This window comes from Salvelinus namaycush, chromosome 41 (genome assembly GCF_016432855.1).
Source record: "Salvelinus namaycush isolate Seneca chromosome 41, SaNama_1.0, whole genome shotgun sequence".
Taxonomy (NCBI): domain Eukaryota; kingdom Metazoa; phylum Chordata; class Actinopteri; order Salmoniformes; family Salmonidae; genus Salvelinus; species Salvelinus namaycush.
This window is the reverse complement of record NC_052347.1, coordinates 3,416,568-3,424,713: the sequence shown is the minus strand read 5'-3', so window position 1 is coordinate 3,424,713 and position 8,146 is coordinate 3,416,568. Positions and strand designations below refer to the sequence as shown.

The 8,146-nt window shown below is 43.7% G+C and overlaps 1 long non-coding RNA gene across 1 annotated transcript; it reads right to left on the bottom strand.

Moving 5' to 3' along the window:
* Positions 1 to 2,359: 2,359 nt before the first annotated feature.
* On the bottom strand, positions 2,360 to 3,797 carry LOC120034555. Its single transcript, XR_005474044.1, has 2 exons — positions 3,639 to 3,797; positions 2,360 to 3,523 (listed from the first exon to the last, which is right to left on the bottom strand). It is a non-coding gene; the product is annotated as an uncharacterized LOC120034555 (long non-coding RNA).
* Positions 3,798 to 8,146: the final 4,349 nt, after the last annotated feature.

Here is an 8,146-nt window from a genome sequence, read left to right as displayed (position 1 = left end):
TTTCAAGGCTTATCTTCAAACTCAGTGCCTCTTTGCTTGACATCATGGGAAAATCAAAAGAAATCAGCCAAGACCCCAGAAAAAAAATTGTAGACCTCCGCAAGTCTGGTTCATCCTTGAGAGCAATTTCCAAATGCCTGAAGGTACCACGTGCATCTGTACAAACAATAGTACGCAAGTATAAACACCATGGAACCACGCAGCCGTCATACCGCTCAGGAAGGAGACACGTTCTATCTCCTAGAGATTAATGTACTTTGGTGCGAAAAGTGAAAATCAATCCCAGAACAACAGCAAACCTTGTGAAGATGCTGGAGGAAACAGGTACAGTGTCTATATCCACAGTAAAACAAGTCCTATAATCGACATAACCTGAAAGGCCACTCAGCAAGAAAGAAGCCACTGCTCCAAAACCTACGGTTTACAACTGCACATAGATCGTACTTTTTGGAGAAATGTCCTCTGGTCTGATGAAACAAAAATAGAGCTGTTTGGCCATAATGACCATCGTTATGTTTGGAGGGAAAAGGGGGAGGCTTGCAAGCCAAAGAACCTCATCCCAACCGTGAAGCACGGGGGTAGCAGCATCTTTTTGTAGGGGTGCTTTGCTGCAGGAGGGTCTGGCGCACTTCACAAAATAGATGGCATCATGAGGAAAGAAAATGATGTGGCTATATTGAAGCAACATCTCAAGACATCAGTCAGGAAGTTAAAGCTTCACAAATGGGTCTTCCAAATGGACAATGACCCCAAGCATACTTCCAAAGTTGTGGCAAAATGGCTTAAGGACAACAAAGTCAAGGTATTGGAGTGGCCATAAAAGCCCTGACCTTAATCCTATAGAAAATATGTGGACAGAACTGAAATGCGTGTGCGAGCAAGGAGGCCTACAAACCTGACTCAGTTCCACCAGCTCTGTCAGAAGAAATGTGCCAAAATTCATCAGGTGCTGTAGGTGTCCTGGAGAGCAGGCAGTGTGCCACCGGTGATGCGTTGGGCAGACTGCAGCACCCTCTGGAGAGCCCTGCGGTTGCAGGCGGTGCAGTTGCCGTACCAGGCGGCGATACAGCCCGGCAGGATGCTCTCAATTGTGCATCTGTAAAAGTTTGTGAGGGTCTTAGGGGCTGTTGCTCTTTCTTCACCACACTGTGTGTGGGTGGACCATTTCAGATTGTCAGTGATGTGTATGCCTAGGAATTTGAAGCTTTCCACCTTCTCCACTGCGGTCCTGTCGATGTGGATAGGGGCGTGCTCCCTCTGCTGTTTCCTGAAGTCCACGATCAGCTCCTTCGTTTCGTTGAGGGAGTTATTTTCCTTGCACCACTCTGCCAGGGCCCTCACCTCCTCCCTGTAGGATGTCTCGTCATTGTTGGTAATCAGGCCTACCACTGTTGAGTCGTCTGCAAACTTGATGATTGAGTTGGAGGCGTGCGTGGCCACAAAGTAATGGGTGAACAGGGAGTACAGGAGTGGGCTGAGCACACACCCTTATGGGGCCCCTGTGTTGAGGATCAGCAAAGTGGAGGTGTTGTTTCCTACCTTCACCATCTGGTGGCGGCCCATCAGGAAGTCCAGGACCCAGTTGGACAGGGTGGGTTTCAGACCCAGGGCCCCAAACTTAATGATGAGCTTGGAGGCTACTATGGTGTTAAATGCTGAGCTGTAGTCAATAAACAGCATTCTTACATAGGTATTTCTCTTGTCCAGATGAGATAGGAAAGTGTGCAGTGCGATGACGATTGCATCGTCTGTAGATCTATTGGGGCAGTATGCAAATAGAAGTGGGTCTAGGGTGCCAGGTAATGTAGAGGTGATATGATCCTTAACTACCCTCTCAAAGCACTTCATGATGGCAGGAGTGCTACGGGCCGATAGCCATTTAGTTGTTACCTTTGCTTTCTTGGGTAGAGGAACAATGGTGGACATATTGAAGCAAGTGGGGACAGCAGACTGGGATAGGGAGAGATTGATAAAATGCCCGTAAACACTCCAGCCAGCTGGTCTGCGCATGCTCTGAGGACGCGGCTAGAGATGCCGTCTGGGCCAGCAGCTTAAATGTCTCACTCGCGTCGGCCACGGAGAACGAGAGCCCACAGTCCTTGGGAGCGGGCCGCGTCAGTGGCACTGTGTTATCCTCAATTCGGGCGAAGGTGTTTAGCTTGTCCGGGAGCAAGACATCGGTGTCCGCGACGTGGCTGGTTTTCCATTTGTAATCCGTGATTATCTGTAGACCCTGCAACATACATGAAGACACATAGGGGAAGACACAAAGGCAAGAAGCTGCTACCTGCTGCAGTTCATACAGTACATAATCAGTCCAAAAATAATAGAATGTAAACTGACATGATAAACCAGCTACTCAAGTTAAAACATGTCAATCAGCTTTAATTCACCAAATAAATTAGCACGTATAGGAATTTGACTATGTGAAATGGTGCTACCACAAACACAATATACATAGATGCAAATCCACATACAGTGTGTACACTATGAGCACAATAAGCTACATTATAAATGATGCATGTGTAAAGGATGTCACTCTGCTTGCTTAGCGAGTACCACTTCCTCCAGAGTCGGCCCATACCTGGCGGAAACTCAGGACCTCTGCCTCACACACGTCTCTCAAGCGTCTTAGCCAATCGCACCACCTCAAAAGCTAGTTAATAACAGGAGGAATGGACCCCCAAAAAATGGGCCCAAAAAGGTGACCCTTTTTTTTGCACTTCCTGCAGCCAGTATTGCTCCAAATGCGCATCACTCGTTCACTTACAGCCAGTAGTCATCCAAAGCCCATCGGATCTACACGTATCACATAGGTCACCTATTTTGGATTCAAAAAGGCGAATTTCGCCAAAAGGTGACTAGTGTCATCCCTGTAATAAGGCGACACAAACGGGACACTTAAGGCTGAGGATTAAGTTTCACACATCCCCATGTGCTACACATGTACGAGATGTGAGGAGAGTGCAAAGAGCAATTTGCAGTTCTAGGATAATAGTCCAAGGTGCATCGTCTGTGGATGAATAGTGCAAAGTCCACAGATGAGAGGTTAATCGTGAACCAGGTGGACGGTTGGTGAGGGCCAAGGCACAGGGGAAGAAACTGTTCAGGTGGCTGGAGGTTTTGGTTGTGATTGACATGAACCGTTTGCCAGATGGGACTTTTTGGAAGAGGGTGTGAAAGGGGGTCGGGCATGAAGGGGTTATGCAGGACCTCGATGGAGGGAAGGTGGTAGCCAATGACCCTCTCAGCAGACCGGACAATCCGTTGCAGTGATCGAGGAAGTGAGGATGGACTCGATGATGGTTGCATTCAAAGGACAAAACAACATGCATTCACCAAACATTGCACTGAGTGAAACAGATTTGTTTACAATAATTGTCTGATTGGGAACTACTATTGTCTATCAATTGTAGAATCTAAAATTATTTCAATTTGGCATGGGAAGTTTTATTGAATATATTACAGGAGTCAAATCGCACAGGGAGTCTCAGATCAGATGTTATCAGCAAGCCAGAGCCATCTGTGGAAAGAGCACAAGTTATAAGTGCAAACAGAATAAATGTATCATTCAACATGTTCCCACCTAAAACAATGACATGAGCTCTGTCCCAATTAATATCTGCTCAACTCCTCACTTCCTCTGCATGCCTCCTTCTCAAAACCCATTGGAGGAGGTCTGAGGCGAAGAACCTTGGGCCGGGGGGTTTTAGGAGGCACGATGGTCAGTCCTTGCATCCATAGCTGTGTCTATGAATTTGAGAGTGTTCAACATTTCTCCAGCTCCATCCCGTAGCTTTTTACTGAAACAGGAGCAGGGAAAGCGCTTTGTTATTGTTTTAACTGCTGATTGCCACTTTAAGAATCAGACATAAATGACCATACAACAGTGGTGGCTGCTGAGGGCAGAACGGCTCATAATAATGGCTAGATCAGAACAAAACCATGTGTTTGATACCATTTCACCTATTCCGCTCCAGCCATTACCACGAGCCTGTTCTCCCCACAATTAAGGTGCCACCAACCTCCTGTGGCATTCGAGTATGTTTAAGCATACATGACTGTTGGGAGTGTGGTGCCATACCTTTAGCTCCCAGGTGTAGCAGAGCTGACACACTGAAGACGAAGTTGCAGCAGATGTCTCGACCACCCTCTGGCTGTTCTCCAGACAGTGGTAACGCTAAAAGGTGTCCCAAGCGCCGTTTGTGACCAAGTCAGCTCCCTCAGAACTAAATGAAGATCTCCAGGTTCTTACAGTGGGGCATCAGCATCATCTATACAGAGAGCAGAACAATACAGGAGATGGAATAAGATTAGGTATGGAGTCAAAGTCCCAACTTAAAATCCTTGCACAATCCTTAGACATTGGTAAAAAGGTCAACAAATGTAAGGCACTGGAGTTGGAGGAAGGTGGAGCGATACATTTGAGCTGAGTTGTGTAAAGCATAAGATGAGTTGGTGACTCACTGGTCCAAACTTGGCGTCCTCTGCCTCATTGGTGTAGTGGTCCTGGGCGATGAAGTAGAAAGAAGCCTGACGTATTCTCTACACACACACACACACTGACATTTCTCCTGAGAACAACTGGAGTGAGACAGAGGAAAATCAGGTGTCAGAAATTAGAGTTAAAATGTGTTAACAAATTAGTGATGCACCGATGACATTTTTTGCCGATACCGATATCCAATATTTTCCTTGCCCGAAAAAACGATACCGATAACCGATATTTAAAATTTTAGCGGCCTTTTAAGCATTCTAGTGCAGTTAAATGGTTAACACACACACATACACACGGATGCAGCGGTCTAAGGCAATGCATCTCAGTGCAAGAGGCATCACTACAGTCCCTGGTTCGAATCCAGGCTGTATCACATCCGGCAGTGATTGGGAGTCCCATAGGGCAGCGCACAATTGGCCGGTGTAGGCCGTCATTGTAAAAAATAGTTTGTTCTTAACTGACTTACCTAGTTAAATAAAGGTTTTAAAAGAAAATTAAATAGCCAACCAAACTTTTGGAAAAAAATTGTGTTTGACCAGATACAATGCTATTTTACAGTGAACAAACTGACAAACTTTCAGCATGCTTATAGGGAAGGACATTCAACAAGCACAGCACTTACACAAATGACTGATGATTCGCTGAGAGAAATTGATGATAAAAAGATTGTGGGGGCTGTTTTGTTAGACTTCAGTGTGGCTTTTCACATTATCGATCATAGTCTGCTGCTGGGAAAACGTATGTGTTATGGCTTTATACCCCCTGCTATATTGTGGATAAAGAGTAACCTGTCTAACAGAACGTGTTCTTTAATGGAAGCCACTCCAACATAATCCAGGTAGAATCAGGAATTCCCCAAGTCATCTCTCTAGGCCCATTACTTTTTTCAAATCTTTACTAATGACATGCCACTGGCTTTGAGTCAACACTATACATGTCAGCTACTACAGTGAGTGAAATCACTGCAACACTTAACAAAGAGCTGCAGTTAGTTTCAGAGTGGGTGGCAAGGAATAAGTGAGTCCTAAATATTTCTAAAACTAAAAACATTGTATTTGGGACAAATCATTCACTAAACCTCAACTAAATCTTGAAAGAAATAATGTGGAAATTGAGCTAGATGACGTGACTAAACTGCTTGGATTAACCCCGGATTATGAACTGTCATGGTAAAAACATATGGATACAACAGTAGCTAAGATGGGGGGAAGTATGTTCATAATAAAGCGCTACTCTACCTTCTTAACAGCACTATCAACAAGGCATGTCCTACAGGCCCTAGTTTTGTTGCACCTGAACTACTGTTCACTCGTGTGGTCAGGTTCCACAAAAGGGATTTAGGAAAATTGCAATTGGCTCAGAACAGGGCAGCACGGCTGGCCCTTGGATGTACACAGAGAGCTAATATTAATAATATGCATGTCAATCTCTCCTGGCTCAAAGTGGAGGAGAGACTGACTTTGTCACTATTTGTATTTATGAGAGGTATTGACATGTTGAATGCACCGAGCTGTCTGTTTGAACTACTGGCGCACAGCTCGGACAGCCATGTATACCCCACAAGACATGCCACTAGAGGTCTCTTCACAGTCCCCAAGTCCAGAACAAACTATGGGAGGAGCACAGTACTACATAGAGCCATGACTACATGGAACTCTATTCCACATCTAGTAACTGATGCAAGCAGTAAAATTAGATTTAAAAAAACTGATGAAAATACACCTTATGGAACAGCGGGGACTTTGAAGCAACACAAACACATGCATTCACACACACACACGATAACATACACATTATGCACACACGTACACATGAATTTTGTACTGTAGATAGAGGTCGACCAATTAATCTGAATGGCCGATTAATTAGGGCCGATTTCAAGTTTTCATAACAATCAAATCGGTATTTTTGGACACAGATTTGGCCGATTTAAAAAAACATTTTTTTTTTAAATAATTACATTTTTTACACCTTTATTTAACTAGGCAAGTCAGTTAAGAACACATTCTTATTTTCAATGACGGCCTAGGAACGGTGGGTTAACTGCCTTGTTCAGGGGCAGAACGACAGATTTTTACCTCGTCAGCTCGGGGATTCGTTTTTGCAACCTTCCGGTTACTAGCCCAACGCTCTAACCACCTGCCTTACATTGCACTCCACGAGGAGCCTGCGTGGCAGGCTGACTACCTGTTACGCGAGGGCAGCAAGAAGCCAAGGTAAGTTGCTAGCTAGCATTAAACTTAAAAAACAATCAATCTTCACATAATCACTAGTTAACTACACATGGTTGATGATATTACTAGTTTATCTAGCGTTCCCTGCGTTGCATATAATCGATGCGGTGCCTGTAAATTTCTCATCGAATCACAGCCTACTTCGCCAAACGGGCGATGATTTAGCACTGTCGTTGCACCAAACCTAACCATAAACATCAATGCCTTTCTTTAAAATCAATACACAAGTATATATTTTTTAAACCTGCATATTTAGTTAATATTGCCTGCTAACATTCATTTCTTATAATTAGGGAAATTGTGTCACTTCTCTTGCGTTCCGTGCAAGCAGTCAGGGTATATGCAACAGTTTGGGCCGTCTGGCTCGTTGCAAACTGTGTTTAGTCCATTTATTCCTAACAAAGACCGTAATTAATTTGCCAGAATTGTACAGAATTATGACATAACATTGAAGGTTGTACAATGTAACAGCAATATTTAGACTTAGGGATGCCACCCGTTAGATAAAATACGGAACGGTTCCGTATTTCACTGAAAGAATAAACGTTGTGTTTTCGAAATGATAGTTTCCGGATTCGACCATATTAATGACCAAAGGCTCGTATTTCTGTGTGTTATGTTATAATTAAGTCTATGATTTGATATAACAGTCTGACTGAGCGATGGTAGGCAGCAGCAGGCTCGTAAGCATTCATTCAAACAGCACTTTTGTGCGTTTGCCAGCAGCTCATCGCAATGCTTCAAAAGCATTGAGCTGTTTATGACTTCAAGCCTATCAACTCCCGAGATTAGGCTGGTGTAACCGATGTGAAATGGCTAGCTAGTTAGCGGGGTGCGCGCTAATAGCATTTCAATCGGTGATGTCACTCGCTCTGAGACTTGGAGTAGTTGTTCCCCTTGGCTTTTGTGGAGCGATGGGTAACGATGCTTCGAGGGTGGCTGTTGTCGATGTGTTCCTGGTTCGAGCCCAGGTAGGGGCGAGGAGAGGGACGGAAGCTATACTGTTACTCTGGCAATACTAAAGTGCCTATAAGAACATCTAATAGTCAAAGGTATATGAAATACAAATGGTATAGAGAAATAGTCCTATAATTCCTATAATAACTACAACCTAAAACTTCTTACCTGGGGAATATTGAAGACTCATGTTAAAAGGAACCACCAGCTTTCATATGTTCTCATGTTCTGAGCAAGGAACTTAAACGTTAGCTTTTTTACATGGCACATATTGCACTTTTACTTTCTTCTCCAACACTTTGTTTTTGCATTATTTAAACCAAATTGAACATGTTTCATTATTTATTTGAGGCTAAATTTATTTTATTGATGTATTATATTAAGTTAAAAATAAGTGTTCATTCAGTATTGTTGTAATTGTCATTATTACAAATAAATAAAATAAAATTTTAATCGG